The 14413-nt window shown below is 30.3% G+C and overlaps 2 long non-coding RNA genes across 2 annotated transcripts; both read right to left on the bottom strand.

Moving 5' to 3' along the window:
- Nucleotides 1-5349: 5349 nt before the first annotated feature.
- On the bottom strand, nucleotides 5350-8014 carry LOC129924218 (uncharacterized). The gene is made up of 4 exons (XR_008776206.1): nucleotides 7889-8014; nucleotides 5858-6029; nucleotides 5599-5747; nucleotides 5350-5492 (listed from the first exon to the last, which is right to left on the bottom strand). It is a non-coding gene; the product is annotated as an uncharacterized LOC129924218 (long non-coding RNA).
- A 2927-nt stretch (nucleotides 8015-10941) lies between these two features.
- Nucleotides 10942-14093, bottom strand: LOC129924223 (uncharacterized). Its single transcript, XR_008776212.1, has 4 exons — nucleotides 13481-14093; nucleotides 11450-11621; nucleotides 11191-11339; nucleotides 10942-11084 (listed from the first exon to the last, which is right to left on the bottom strand). It is a non-coding gene; the product is annotated as an uncharacterized LOC129924223 (long non-coding RNA).
- Between the last annotated feature and the right edge of the window lie 320 nt (nucleotides 14094-14413).

Below are 14413 nucleotides of genomic sequence, written 5' to 3'. Positions count from 1 at the left end.
TAAAATATCTTACCAGAATGCTAGCCACACTTTCTAAAACTATGACCAGTGCCTTATATAAATCTTGAATTATATTTCTAGTCTAGGAGTTCCAATCAATTTTGTTGTATACAAAGGCCATGATACTGATTATAGGAATATGCCAGATGTCTGTTTCAGCATATGAGTAAATAAATTAATGAAACTCCTATGACTCTAAGTTAGGGTAATGTCATCTTTCATATCTGTATTAAAAAAACACAAAAAAAAAACCAAAAAAAAACTGGACATACATTCCTCATTATCAGTTCCCATCCTGTTTGTCATTTAAATATTTTGGACATTCCTTTTACAGTCCAGCCAAGATCTTGCAGCGGACAGTAGAAAATGGCAGTTTGAACTTCAGATCATTGTGTCAACCGTCTCGTGCAAACCACAAAACCAGGCAGTGTAATCAAGATCTACCTAAGAATGAAAAATACTATCAGATACAATTTCACATTACATCTAAAATAGGATAGCTATATTTAACTTGATCTAGTAGAAGATGTACAACTATCATACCCATATAATGTAGATTAACAAACTGATTCAAGATAAATACTATTATCTTCTTATCTTATATAATACAGACGTTACTTCAAAAAAGAAGATGATTACGTCCTACGCGTCAAACATTTAGTCATGCATATTAACCAATGACTTAAATTCTGCCAAGTCACTGGTTTTCCTGGCTAGCTCAGGCAACCCATTCCATGCTCTAATAGCACTAGGGAAGAAGGAGTATTTGTACAAATTTGTCCTAGCATATGGGACGAGGAATGTGCCTTTATCTTTGTGTCTTTCAGAGTATTTTATTAAATTTTGTTTTTGTATTTGAAGATTATGGTTCAGTGTTTTATGTATGATTGCTACTTTACTTTTGAGCCTTCTGTCCTGAAGACTTTCTAAATTTAGTGATTTTACTAAAAGTGTTACTCTAGTCAAATGTGAATATTCGTTTGTTATGAATCGCACTGCTCTATTTTGTGTCTGTTCTAGTTTCTTAATGTTTTCTTGAGTTGTGGGGTCCCAAACGGAGGATGCATATTCTATTATTGGCCTAACCAAAGTTTTAAATAACATTTTAGTTTTATGTTCTTATTTGATTTATAGAAATTTCTTTTAATAAATCCTAATGCTTTGTTTGATTTTTTTTGTAGTTTCATCAATATGTGGATTCCATGACAGTTTTTCATTTATTATAACACCTAGGTATTTTGCGTTTTTAGTCTGTGTTACTGGTTTGCCATGAATAAGATAAGTGGAATTAATTTGTTTTAGTTTTTTTGTTACTCTTAACAACTGACATTTTTCTGGGTGGAAAGACATGCTCCAATTTGATTCCCATTTCTGTAATTCATCTAATTCTCTTTGTAAAATATCTGTGTCTTGTGTTGTTTTTATTGTTCTATATATTATGCAATCGTCTGCAAATAATCTGACTTTTGTTCCTGAAGTAATGCAATTTGGTAAATCATTTATGTAAATTAAAAATAGTAGTGGACCCAAGACTGTTCCTTGAGGTACACCTGAGTTTACTATTATCGGTGTTGATTTAGAGCCATTTATTATTACAGTTTGTTCTCTCCCTATCAGAAAGTCCTTAATCCACTGATGCAGTGGACCATTAATGCCGAAATATTTTAATTTTTTAAGCAAACTATGGTGGTGAACTTTGTCAAAAGCCTTAGAAAAATCTAGTAAGATAGCATCTATTTGTTCACTATTATATTAAGCCAATCCTACACCCATACTACTTGTATACATAAAATTGGGTGGATCTAGAATTTTAGATCTAGATAGACTAGATTCTTATTAAAATTCTAGATCTTTTCTATTAAGTAATAAAAACCTTTAAAATGTATTTTAATATGGATGAAGCTGAACAGAAAGGATTGGAAAATAGTTGATGCCAACGCAGAGGCTCTTGTTCTCGTATGAGCCATAGTTGTCTGTTGACTGAAGGTGGTGAAGATAATTCAACAAGATGATTTACAATGTAATTCAAGAGATCTGTCTAGGTTAGTTCATTATTTTTCTTGAAGATTTCTATGATCAAGTCTAGATTTTCTAGATCTAGCATCATATACAATAATTTCTAGAGATCTAGTGCTAAGTCCTATACATATGGAATCTAGATCTAATCAAGATCTATCTAAAATCAGAATAAAAAATATGGAATGTCACACTAGATTTAGAATAGAATAGCAAAGTTTTACCAATATCTAGATTTTTAGTCCAGTAAATCAACTTATATAGATCAAAATATAAATTAAATTCACCTTTATCTATCCCTTAGTCTGATGGACTGTTAAGGCACCACACAAGGTTTGTCGACCATTCTTTTCCTCACCGTCTTTTGAATGACTAATTCCTGAGAATAGTAAACCATTATTGTTAAAGAATATACAGGTAATCAGTGCTTTTTTGTAAAGAAATAGGTGGCGGAGCTCAGTGATGGATTGCCTTTTAACAACTAATAAATAAATAATAAACTTTAAAATACAAAAGTAACTTTTTCGCTGCATTGAAAAAAGTGCCGGTACGCTGTACCAGTGCTTACTGTAATGCTGCTGACCTGAAAAATTGTAGTTAAACTAAATAATACAGTAATATTAAGCCCATACTAATTAGTCTTAGATATATAGATCTAGAAATTATATTGACATTGTGTAGATCTAGTCAATCTAGATTTCAAAGCAAAGAAAACAGAAGAACGGTAGACCATAAGGCAAAGACGATAGGATTGACATGGACCAAGCTGAAGAAATCCAGAATATTTATTGAAAATTTTAAGTTAGATCTAGACTAATAATCTAGAATACTAGGACTATAGTAATCTATACATTCTTTTCTAGACTCTACTAGACAAACTCTAATGATGATTCTAATATTAAATATGTAGATCTAGAGCAGTGGTTCCCAAATTTTTTAATCTCTTAGACCCCTTGCCATGTTTTCTGCTTTTCGGTAAAACCCCTGCTTAACTTATATTTTTTTTTTTTTGTATTTTTTTTTTTAGATAAATTTTTTTTAATTTTTATTTTTATTTATTTTTTAATTTTTTTTAGATAATTTTTTTTTTTTTTTTTAATTTTTTTTTTTTTCGAGAATTGACTTTTCCGGTACTGACTTCACTGTAGACCAGTGGTTCTCAAACTTTTATAAAAAAATTTTTATAATTTTTAAAAAAATTTTTTTTTTTTTTTTCCGAGAATTGACTATCTTGGGACTAACTTCACTGTAGACCAGTGGTTCCCAAAATTTTAGTAAAATTTTTTTTTTTTTTTTTTTTTTTATAAAAAAAATTTTTTTTCAATTTTTTTTTTTCAATTTTTTTTTTTAGATAAATTTTTTTTTGTAATTTCTTTAGATAAATTTTGTTTTAAATTTTTTTTTTTTTTTTGAGAATTCACTATCCCAGGACTGATTTCACTGTAGACCAGTGGTTCCCAAACATTCAGTAAAATTTTTTTTTTTTTTTTTTTTTTTAATTTTTTTTTTTTTTTTTTTAGTAAATTTTTTTTTTTTTTTTTTTTATAAAATTTTTTTTTTTAATTTTTTTTTTTTTTTTTTTAGTAAATTTTTTTTTTTTTTTTTTTTTGAGAATTCACTATTGCGGGACTGACTTCACTGTAGACCAGTGGTTCCCAAACTTTTTTGTTTCGTAGACCCCTTGCCATGTTTTCTGCTTTTTGGTAGACCCCCTGCTTAACTTATATTGCTTTTTTTTTTTCAATTTATTTGAAAACTAATTTCTAATTTTAGTGAGTTGAAGAGTAAAATGCAATTTAAAAATACATATAAGTATTAAATAATAACTCATTTTTATTGATAAAATTCAAATTTAACCAATTTAATATGTATTGCTGGAATCATCAAACACACTGGAAATGTTTTTTTACCCAGGCTTATCATCTGTTCCTATGGATGTCATGTTTCATACATTCTATAAAGAAGACATTCAAACAATAAATATTAATTAATTAATTTGTTTTAAGTATCATTGTAAAAATTTTCGCAAAGAGTTTCTCGTGTATCTTTCACGTGTCCGCCGAACTGTTTTCACTAAAGGGGAAGGGACAAAGGCGAGTAACTGGCGCCTTAGCCGGTAGGCTTCAAGCAGGAAGAGCTCATTAGCCACATAGCAGAAGGAAAACTGAATTTAAAAATCTGCTGCCTTGCAACTATTCCCAAACATGGGAAAGCTGTCGTGGGTCAACCCTGAGGAAAAATAAGGAGCTGGCAACCCCTAGGCAGTTTACAGCACACAGCGCTACACCCCATCAGAGCCTGTGACGCCACTGGTTCCAAACTGATCCCAAACTGTATATATTTCCTTTGCAAAGAATCACATAAGAAGCTTTTAATTTGATAACTCATGCCACCGATGTGCCCTTGAACTGTATTTTTGTTTAAAGAAATTCTTTTAATAATATCAGATGTAGGTGTGTGTAAAACAGTTTTCACAACTACAACGGCTGGTAAAATCAATGTTTTACCTATGTTTCCATATTTTGCTATAAGTAAAGAGATATTGTAAGATGCTCACAAACCAACATCTTCTCTATATATATATGATGTTGAAGTGAGATTGTGTGGGTCTATTCTTAACTTTATCTTTGAGTGCTAGAAAATTTTTAAATCTTTATCTATTTTGTTAGGGTGACATTGTCTCAGATGATCCTCTAGCAATTGGTTTCGTATCATTATTTTTAAAAAGTCACTTAGGCAACGGCTTGTTTGACAAGGAAGGAATGAATCCCAGTTTTAAATAATCAATGATGGACAGTGTACATTTCTTTTCGTGAAACATTTGTTACATGCAGACAAAATTAAAATTTTTAAATAAGTATTGAGAAGATTCTTTGGTTTGATTAGCAGGATATATATTTAAATGATTTACCAAGATAACAATCATATATTACTGTATAAAATAATTACATTAAATGAATGTAAAAATTAAAAAAAGAGTGATTAAGTCCCTTAATGTAATTAACACCATTTTGTTTACAAAATACATTAAATTCTTACCATTACCTATCAATCAGTCTGTTGAACCATGGGGGCACCACACAAGATCTGTCAACAGCCCTTCTATATTCCTCTCTGTACTTAGCCCTGGATAAACCATTTCATGGCAGACCTGCCCATTCTTTCATGTCTTCACATTGCTCTCTGTCTTTCATTCTTCATCCTGGAATTCAATGGTCAAAGGAGCATAACCCTGGTATTATTTTCTGGAAATAAAAAAAGACTGATTTAGTCCCTTAATGTAATTAACACAATTTTTTTTAAAAAATACATTAAATTCTTACCATTACCAATCAATTAGTCTGTTGAACCATGGGGGCACCACACAAGATCTGTCAACAGCCCTTCTATATTCCTCTCTGTACTTAGCCCTGGATAAACCATTTCTTGGCAGACCTGCCCATTCTTTGATGTCTTTCCATCTCTCTGTCTTCCTTCTTTGTACACAAATGGGGAAAAAATGGACCATAATTCTTAAAAAAGAAATTTAATATCATTAAATAAAATTTAATTTAATTTCTAATTATTAATAAAATATCTTACCAGAATGCTAGCCACACTTTCTAAAACTATGACCAGTGCCTTATTTAAATCTTGAATTATATTTCTAGTCTAGGAGTTCCAATCAATTTTGTTGTATACAAAGGCCATGATACTGATTATAGGAATATGCCAGATGTCTGTTTCAGCATCTGAGTAAATAAATTAATGAAACTCCTATGACTCTAAGTTAGGGTAATGTCATCTTTCATATCTGTATTAAAAAAACACAAAAAAAAAACCAAAAAAAAACTGGACATACATTCCTCATTATCAGTTCCCATCCTGTTTGTCATTTAAATATTTTGGACATTCCTTTTACATTCCAGCCAAGATCTTGCAGCGGACAGTAGAAAATGGCAGTTTGAACTTCAGATCATTGTGTCAACCGTCTCGTGCAAACCACAAAACCAGGCAGTGTAATCAAGATCTACCTAAGAATGAAAAATACTATCAGATACAATTTCACATTACATCTAAAAAAGGATAGCTATATTTAACTTGATCTAGTAGAAGATGTACAACTATCATACCCATATAATGTAGATTAACAAACTGATTCAAGATAAATACTATTATCTTCTTATCTTATATAATACAGACGTTACTTCAAAAAAGAAGATGATTACGTCCTACGCGTCAAACATTTAGTCATGCATATTAACCAATGACTTAAATTCTGCCAAGTCACTGGTTTTCCTGGCTAGCTCAGGCAACCCATTCCATGCTCTAATAGCACTAGGGAAGAAGGAGTATTTGTACAAATTTGTCCTAGCATATGGGACGAGGAATGTGCCTTTATCTTTGTGTCTTTCAGAGTATTTTATTAAATTTTGTTTTTGTATTTGAAGATTATGGTTCAGTGTTTTATGTATGATTGCTACTTTACTTTTGAGCCTTCTGTCCTGAAGACTTTCTAAATTTAGTGATTTTACTAAAAGTGTTACTCTAGTCAAATGTGAATATTCGTTTGTTATGAATCGCACTGCTCTATTTTGTGTCTGTTCTAGTTTCTTAATGTTTTCTTGAGTTGTGGGGTCCCAAACGGAGGATGCATATTCTATTATTGGCCTAACCAAAGTTTTAAATAACATTTTAGTTTTATGTTCTTATTTGATTTATAGAAATTTCTTTTAATAAATCCTAATGCTTTGTTTGATTTTTTTTGTAGTTTCATCAATATGTGGATTCCATGACAGTTTTTCATTTATTATAACACCTAGGTATTTTGCGTTTTTAGTCTGTGTTACTGGTTTGCCATGAATAAGATAAGTGGAATTAATTTGTTTTAGTTTTTTTGTTACTCTTAACAACTGACATTTTTCTGGGTGGAAAGACATGCTCCAATTTGATTCCCATTTCTGTAATTCATCTAATTCTCTTTGTAAAATATCTGTGTCTTGTGTTGTTTTTATTGTTCTATATATTATGCAATCGTCTGCAAATAATCTGACTTTTGTTCCTGAAGTAATGCAATTTGGTAAATCATTTATGTAAATTAAAAATAGTAGTGGACCCAAGACTGTTCCTTGAGGTACACCTGAGTTTACTATTATCGGTGTTGATTTAGAGCCATTTATTATTACAGTTTGTTCTCTCCCTATCAGAAAGTCCTTAATCCACTGATGCAGTGGACCATTAATGCCGAAATATTTTAATTTTTTAAGCAAACTATGGTGGTGAACTTTGTCAAAAGCCTTAGAAAAATCTAGTAAGATAGCATCTATTTGTTCACTATTATATTAAGCCAATCCTACACCCATACTACTTGTATACATAAAATTGGGTGGATCTAGAATTTTAGATCTAGATAGACTAGATTCTTATTAAAATTCTAGATCTTTTCTATTAAGTAATAAAAACCTTTAAAATGTATTTTAATATGGATGAAGCTGAACAGAAAGGATTGGAAAATAGTCGATGCCAACGCAGAGGCTCTTGTTCTTGTATGAGCCATAGTTGTCTGTTGACTGAAGGTGGTGAAGATAATTCAACAAGATGATTTACAATGTAATTCAAGAGATCTGTCTAGGTTAGTTCATTATTTTTCTTGAAGATTTCTATGATCAAGTCTAGATTTTCTAGATCTAGCATCATATACAATAATTTCTAGAGATCTAGTGCTAAGTCCTATACATATGGGATCTAGATCTAATCAAGATCTATCTAAAATCAGAATAAAAAATATGGAATGTCACACTAGATTTAGAATAGAATAGCAAAGTTTTACCAATATCTAGATTTTTAGTCCAGTAAATCAACTTATATAGATCAAAATATAAATTAAATTCACCTTTATCTATCCCTTAGTCTGATGGACTGTTAAGGCACCACACAAGGTTTGTCGACCATTCTTTTCCTCACCGTCTTTTGAATGACTAATTCCTGAGAATAGTAAACCATTATTGTTAAAGAATATACAGGTAATCAGTGCTTTTTTGTAAAGAAATAGGTGGCGGAGCTCAGTGATGGATTGCCTTTTAACAACTAATAAATAAATAATAAACTTTAAAATACAAAAGTAACTTTTTCGCTGCATTGAAAAAAGTGCCGGTACGCTGTACCAGTGCTTACTGTAATGCTGCTGACCTGAAAAATTGTAGTTAAACTAAATAATACAGTAATATTAAGCCCATACTAATTAGTCTTAGATATATAGATCTAGAAATTATATTGACATTGTGTAGATCTAGTCAATCTAGATTTCAAAGCAAAGAAAACAGAAGAACGGTAGACCATAAGGCAAAGACGATAGGATTGACATGGACCAAGCTGAAGAAATCCAGAATATTTATTGAAAATTTTAAGTTAGATCTAGACTAATAATCTAGAATACTAGGACTATAGTAATCTATACATTCTTTTCTAGACTCTACTAGACAAACTCTAATGATGATTCTAATATTAAATATGTAGATCTAGAGCAGTGGTTCCCAAATTTTTTAATCTCTTAGACCCCTTGCCATGTTTTCTGCTTTTCGGTAAAACCCCTGCTTAACTTATATTTTTTTTTTTTTGTATTTTTTTTTTTTAGATAAATTTTTTTAATTTTTATTTTTATTTATTTTTTAATTTTTTTTAGATAATTTTTTTTTTTTTTTTTAATTTTTTTTTTTTTCGAGAATTGACTTTCCCGGTACTGACTTCACTGTAGACCAGTGGTTCTCAAACTTTTATAAAAAAATTTTTATAATTTTAAAAAAATTTTTTTTTTTTTTTTTCCGAGAATTGACTATCTTGGGACTAACTTCACTGTAGACCAGTGGTTCCAAAAATTTTAGTAAAATTTTTTTTTTTTTTTTTTTTTTTTTTATAAAAAAAATTTTTTTTCAATTTTTTTTTTTCAATTTTTTTTTTTAGATAAATTTTTTTTTTGTAATTTCTTTAGATAAATTTTGTTTAAAATTTTTTTTTTTTTTTTGAGAATTCACTATCCCAGGACTGATTTCACTGTAGACCAGTGGTTCCCAAACATTCAGTAAAATTTTTTTTTTTTTTTTTTTTTTTTTTATTTTTTTTTTTTTTTTTTTTAGTAAATTTTTTTTTTTTTTTTTTTTATAAAATTTTTTTTTTTAATTTTTTTTTTTTTTTTTTTAGTAAATTTTTTTTTTTTTTTTTTTTTGAGAATTCACTATTGCGGGACTGACTTCACTGTAGACCAGTGGTTCCCAAACTTTTTTGTTTCGTAGACCCCTTGCCATGTTTTCTGCTTTTTGGTAGACCCCCTGCTTAACTTATATTGCTTTTTTTTTTTCAATTTATTTGAAAACTAATTTCTAATTTTAGTGAGTTGAGGAGTAAAATGCAATTTAAAAATACATATAAGTATTAAATAATAACTCATTTTTATTGATAAAATTCAAATTTAACCAATTTAATATGTATTGCTGGAATCATCAAACACACTGGAAATGTTTTTTTACCCAGGCTTATCATCTGTTCCTATGGATGTCATGTTTCATACATTCTATAAAGAAGACATTCAAACAATAAATATTAATTAATTAATTTGTTTTAAGTATCATTGTAAAAATTTTCGCAAAGAGTTTCTCGTGTATCTTTCACGTGTCCACCGAACTGTTTTCACTAAAGGGGAAGGGACGAAGGCGAGTAACTGGCGCCTTAGCCGGTAGGCTTCAAGCAGGAAGAGCTCATTAGCCACATAGCAGAAGGAAAACTGAATTTAAAAATCTGCTGCCTTGCAACTATTCCCAAACATGGGAAAGCTGTCGTGGGTCAACCCTGAGGAAAAATAAGGAGCTGGCAACCCCTAGGCAGTTTACAGCACACAGCGCTACACCCCATCAGAGCCTGTGACGCCACTGGTTCCAAACTGATCCCAAACTGTATATATTTCCTTTGCAAAGAATCACATAAGAAGCTTTTAATTTGATAACTCATGCCACCGATGTGCCCTTGAACTGTATTTTTGTTTAAAGAAATTCTTTTAATAATATCAGATGTAGGTGTGTGTAAAACAGTTTTCACAACTACAACGGCTGGTAAAATCAATGTTTTACCTATGTTTCCATATTTTGCTATAAGTAAAGAGATATTGTAAGATGCTCACAAACCAACATCTTCTCTATATATATATGATGTTGAAGTGAGATTGTGTGGGTCTATTCTTAACTTTATCTTTGAGTGCTAGAAAATTTTTAAATCTTTATCTATTTTGTTAGGGTGACATTGTCTCAGATGATCCTCTAGCAATTGGTTTCGTATCATTATTTTTAAAAAGTCACTTAGGCAACGGCTTGTTTGACAAGGAAGGAATGAATCCCAGTTTTAAATAATCAATGATGGACAGTGTACATTTCTTTTCGTGAAACATTTGTTACATGCAGACAAAATTAAAATTTTTAAATAAGTATTGAGAAGATTCTTTGGTTTGATTAGCAGGATATATATTTAAATGATTTACCAAGATAACAATCATATATTACTGTATAAAATAATTACATTAAATGAATGTAAAAATTAAAAAAAGAGTGATTAAGTCCCTTAATGTAATTAACACCATTTTGTTTACAAAATACATTAAATTCTTACCATTACCTATCAATCAGTCTGTTGAACCATGGGGGCACCACACAAGATCTGTCAACAGCCCTTCTATATTCCTCTCTGTACTTAGCCCTGGATAAACCATTTCATGGCAGACCTGCCCATTCTTTCATGTCTTCACATTGCTCTCTGTCTTTCATTCTTCATCCTGGAATTCAATGGTCAAAGGAGCATAACCCTGGTATTATTTTCTGGAAATAAAAAAAGACTGATTTAGTCCCTTAATGTAATTAACACAATTTTTTTTAAAAAATACATTAAATTCTTACCATTACCAATCAATTAGTCTGTTGAACCATGGGGGCACCACACAAGATCTGTCAACAGCCCTTCTATATTCCTCTCTGTACTTAGCCCTGGATAAACCATTTCTTGGCAGACCTGCCCATTCTTTGATGTCTTTCCATCTCTCTGTCTTCCTTCTTTGTACACAAATGGGGAAAAAATGGACCATAATTCTTAAAAAAGAAATTTAATATCATTAAATAAAATTTAATTTAATTTCTAATTATTAATAAAATATCTTACCAGAATGCTAGCCACACTTTCTAAAACTATGACCAGTGCCTTATTTAAATCTTGAATTATATTTCTAGTCTAGGAGTTCCAATCAATTTTGTTGTATACAAAGGCCATGATACTGATTATAGGAATATGCCAGATGTCTGTTTCAGCATCTGAGTAAATAAATTAATGAAACTCCTATGACTCTAAGTTAGGGTAATGTCATCTTTCATATCTGTATTAAAAAAACACAAAAAAAAAACCAAAAAAAAACTGGACATACATTCCTCATTATCAGTTCCCATCCTGTTTGTCATTTAAATATTTTGGACATTCCTTTTACATTCCAGCCAAGATCTTGCAGCGGACAGTAGAAAATGGCAGTTTGAACTTCAGATCATTGTGTCAACCGTCTCGTGCAAACCACAAAACCAGGCAGTGTAATCAAGATCTACCTAAGAATGAAAAATACTATCAGATACAATTTCACATTACATCTAAAAAAGGATAGCTATATTTAACTTGATCTAGTAGAAGATGTACAACTATCATACCCATATAATGTAGATTAACAAACTGATTCAAGATAAATACTATTATCTTCTTATCTTATATAATACAGACGTTACTTCAAAAAAGAAGATGATTACGTCCTACGTGTCAAACATTTAGTCATGCATATTAACCAATGACTTAAATTCTGCCAAGTCACTGGTTTTCCTGGCTAGCTCAGGCAACCCATTCCATGCTCTAATAGCACTAGGGAAGAAGGAGTATTTGTACAAATTTGTCCTAGCATATGGGACGAGGAATGTGCCTTTATCTTTGTGTCTTTCAGAGTATTTTATTAAATTTTGTTTTTGTATTTGAAGATTATGGTTCAGTGTTTTATGTATGATTGCTACTTTACTTTTGAGCCTTCTGTCCTGAAGACTTTCTAAATTTAGTGATTTTACTAAAAGTGTTACTCTAGTCAAATGTGAATATTCGTTTGTTATGAATCGCACTGCTCTATTTTGTGTCTGTTCTAGTTTCTTAATGTTTTCTTGAGTTGTGGGGTCCCAAACGGAGGATGCATATTCTATTATTGGCCTAACCAAAGTTTTAAATAACATTTTAGTTTTATGTTCTTATTTGATTTATAGAAATTTCTTTTAATAAATCCTAATGCTTTGTTTGATTTTCTTTGTAGTTTCATCAATATGTGGATTCCATGACAGTTTTTCATTTATTATAACACCTAGGTATTTTGCGTTTTTAGTCTGTGTTACTGGTTTGCCATGAATAAGATAAGTGGAATTAATTTGTTTTAGTTTTTTTGTTACTCTTAACAACTGACATTTTTCTGGGTGGAAAGACATGCTCCAATTTGATTCCCATTTCTGTAATTCATCTAATTCTCTTTGTAAAATATCTGTGTCTTGTGTTGTTTTTATTGTTCTATATATTATGCAATCGTCTGCAAATAATCTGACTTTTGTTCCTGAAGTAATGCAATTTGGTAAATCATTTATGTAAATTAAAAATAGTAGTGGACCCAAGACTGTTCCTTGAGGTACACCTGAGTTTACTATTATCGGTGTTGATTTAGAGCCATTTATTATTACAGTTTGTTCTCTCCCTATCAGAAAGTCCTTAATCCACTGATGCAGTGGACCATTAATGCCGAAATATTTTAATTTTTTAAGCAAACTATGGTGGTGAACTTTGTCAAAAGCCTTAGAAAAATCTAGTAAGATAGCATCTATTTGTTCACTATTATATTAAGCCAATCCTACACCCATACTACTTGTATACATAAAATTGGGTGGATCTAGAATTTTAGATCTAGATAGACTAGATTCTTATTAAAATTCTAGATCTTTTCTATTAAGTAATAAAAACCTTTAAAATGTATTTTAATATGGATGAAGCTGAACAGAAAGGATTGGAAAATAGTCGATGCCAACGCAGAGGCTCTTGTTCTTGTATGAGCCATAGTTGTCTGTTGACTGAAGGTGGTGAAGATAATTCAACAAGATGATTTACAATGTAATTCAAGAGATCTGTCTAGGTTAGTTCATTATTTTTCTTGAAGATTTCTATGATCAAGTCTAGATTTTCTAGATCTAGCATCATATACAATAATTTCTAGAGATCTAGTGCTAAGTCCTATACATATGGGATCTAGATCTAATCAAGATCTATCTAAAATCAGAATAAAAAATATGGAATGTCACACTAGATTTAGAATAGAATAGCAAAGTTTTACCAATATCTAGATTTTTAGTCCAGTAAATCAACTTATATAGATCAAAATATAAATTAAATTCACCTTTATCTATCCCTTAGTCTGATGGACTGTTAAGGCACCACACAAGGTTTGTCGACCATTCTTTTCCTCACCGTCTTTTGAATGACTAATTCCTGAGAATAGTAAACCATTATTGTTAAAGAATATACAGGTAATCAGTGCTTTTTTGTAAAGAAATAGGTGGCGGAGCTCAGTGATGGATTGCCTTTTAACAACTAATAAATAAATAATAAACTTTAAAATACAAAAGTAACTTTTTCGCTGCATTGAAAAAAGTGCCGGTACGCTGTACCAGTGCTTACTGTAATGCTGCTGACCTGAAAAATTGTAGTTAAACTAAATAATACAGTAATATTAAGCCCATACTAATTAGTCTTAGATATATAGATCTAGAAATTATATTGACATTGTGTAGATCTAGTCAATCTAGATTTCAAAGCAAAGAAAACAGAAGAATGGTAGACCATAAGGCAAAGACGATAGGATTGACATGGACCAAGCTGAAGAAATCCAGAATATTTATTGAAAATTTTAAGTTAGATCTAGACTAATAATCTAGAATACTAGGACTATAGTAATCTATACATTCTTTTCTAGACTCTACTAGACAAACTCTAATGATGATTCTAATATTAAATATGTAGATCTAGAGCAGTGGTTCCCAAATTTTTTTATCTCTTAGACCCCTTGCCATGTTTTCTGCTTTTCGGTAAAACCCCTGCTTAACTTATATTTTTTTTTTTTGTATTTTTTTTTTTAGATAAATTTTTTTTAATTTTTATTTTTATTTATTTTTTAATTTTTTTTAGATAATTTTTTTTTTTTTTTTTTAATTTTTTTTTTTTTCGAGAATTGACTTTCCTGGTACTGACTTCACTGTAGACCAGTGGTTCCCAAGCTTTTATAAAAAAATTTTTATAATTTTTAAAAAAATTTTTTTTATTTTTTTTTTCC

Source organism: Biomphalaria glabrata, unplaced genomic scaffold, assembly GCF_947242115.1.
Source record: "Biomphalaria glabrata unplaced genomic scaffold, xgBioGlab47.1 scaffold_30, whole genome shotgun sequence".
Taxonomy (NCBI): Eukaryota; Metazoa; Mollusca; class Gastropoda; family Planorbidae; genus Biomphalaria; species Biomphalaria glabrata.
This window is presented reverse-complemented; position numbering and strand designations above follow the sequence as displayed.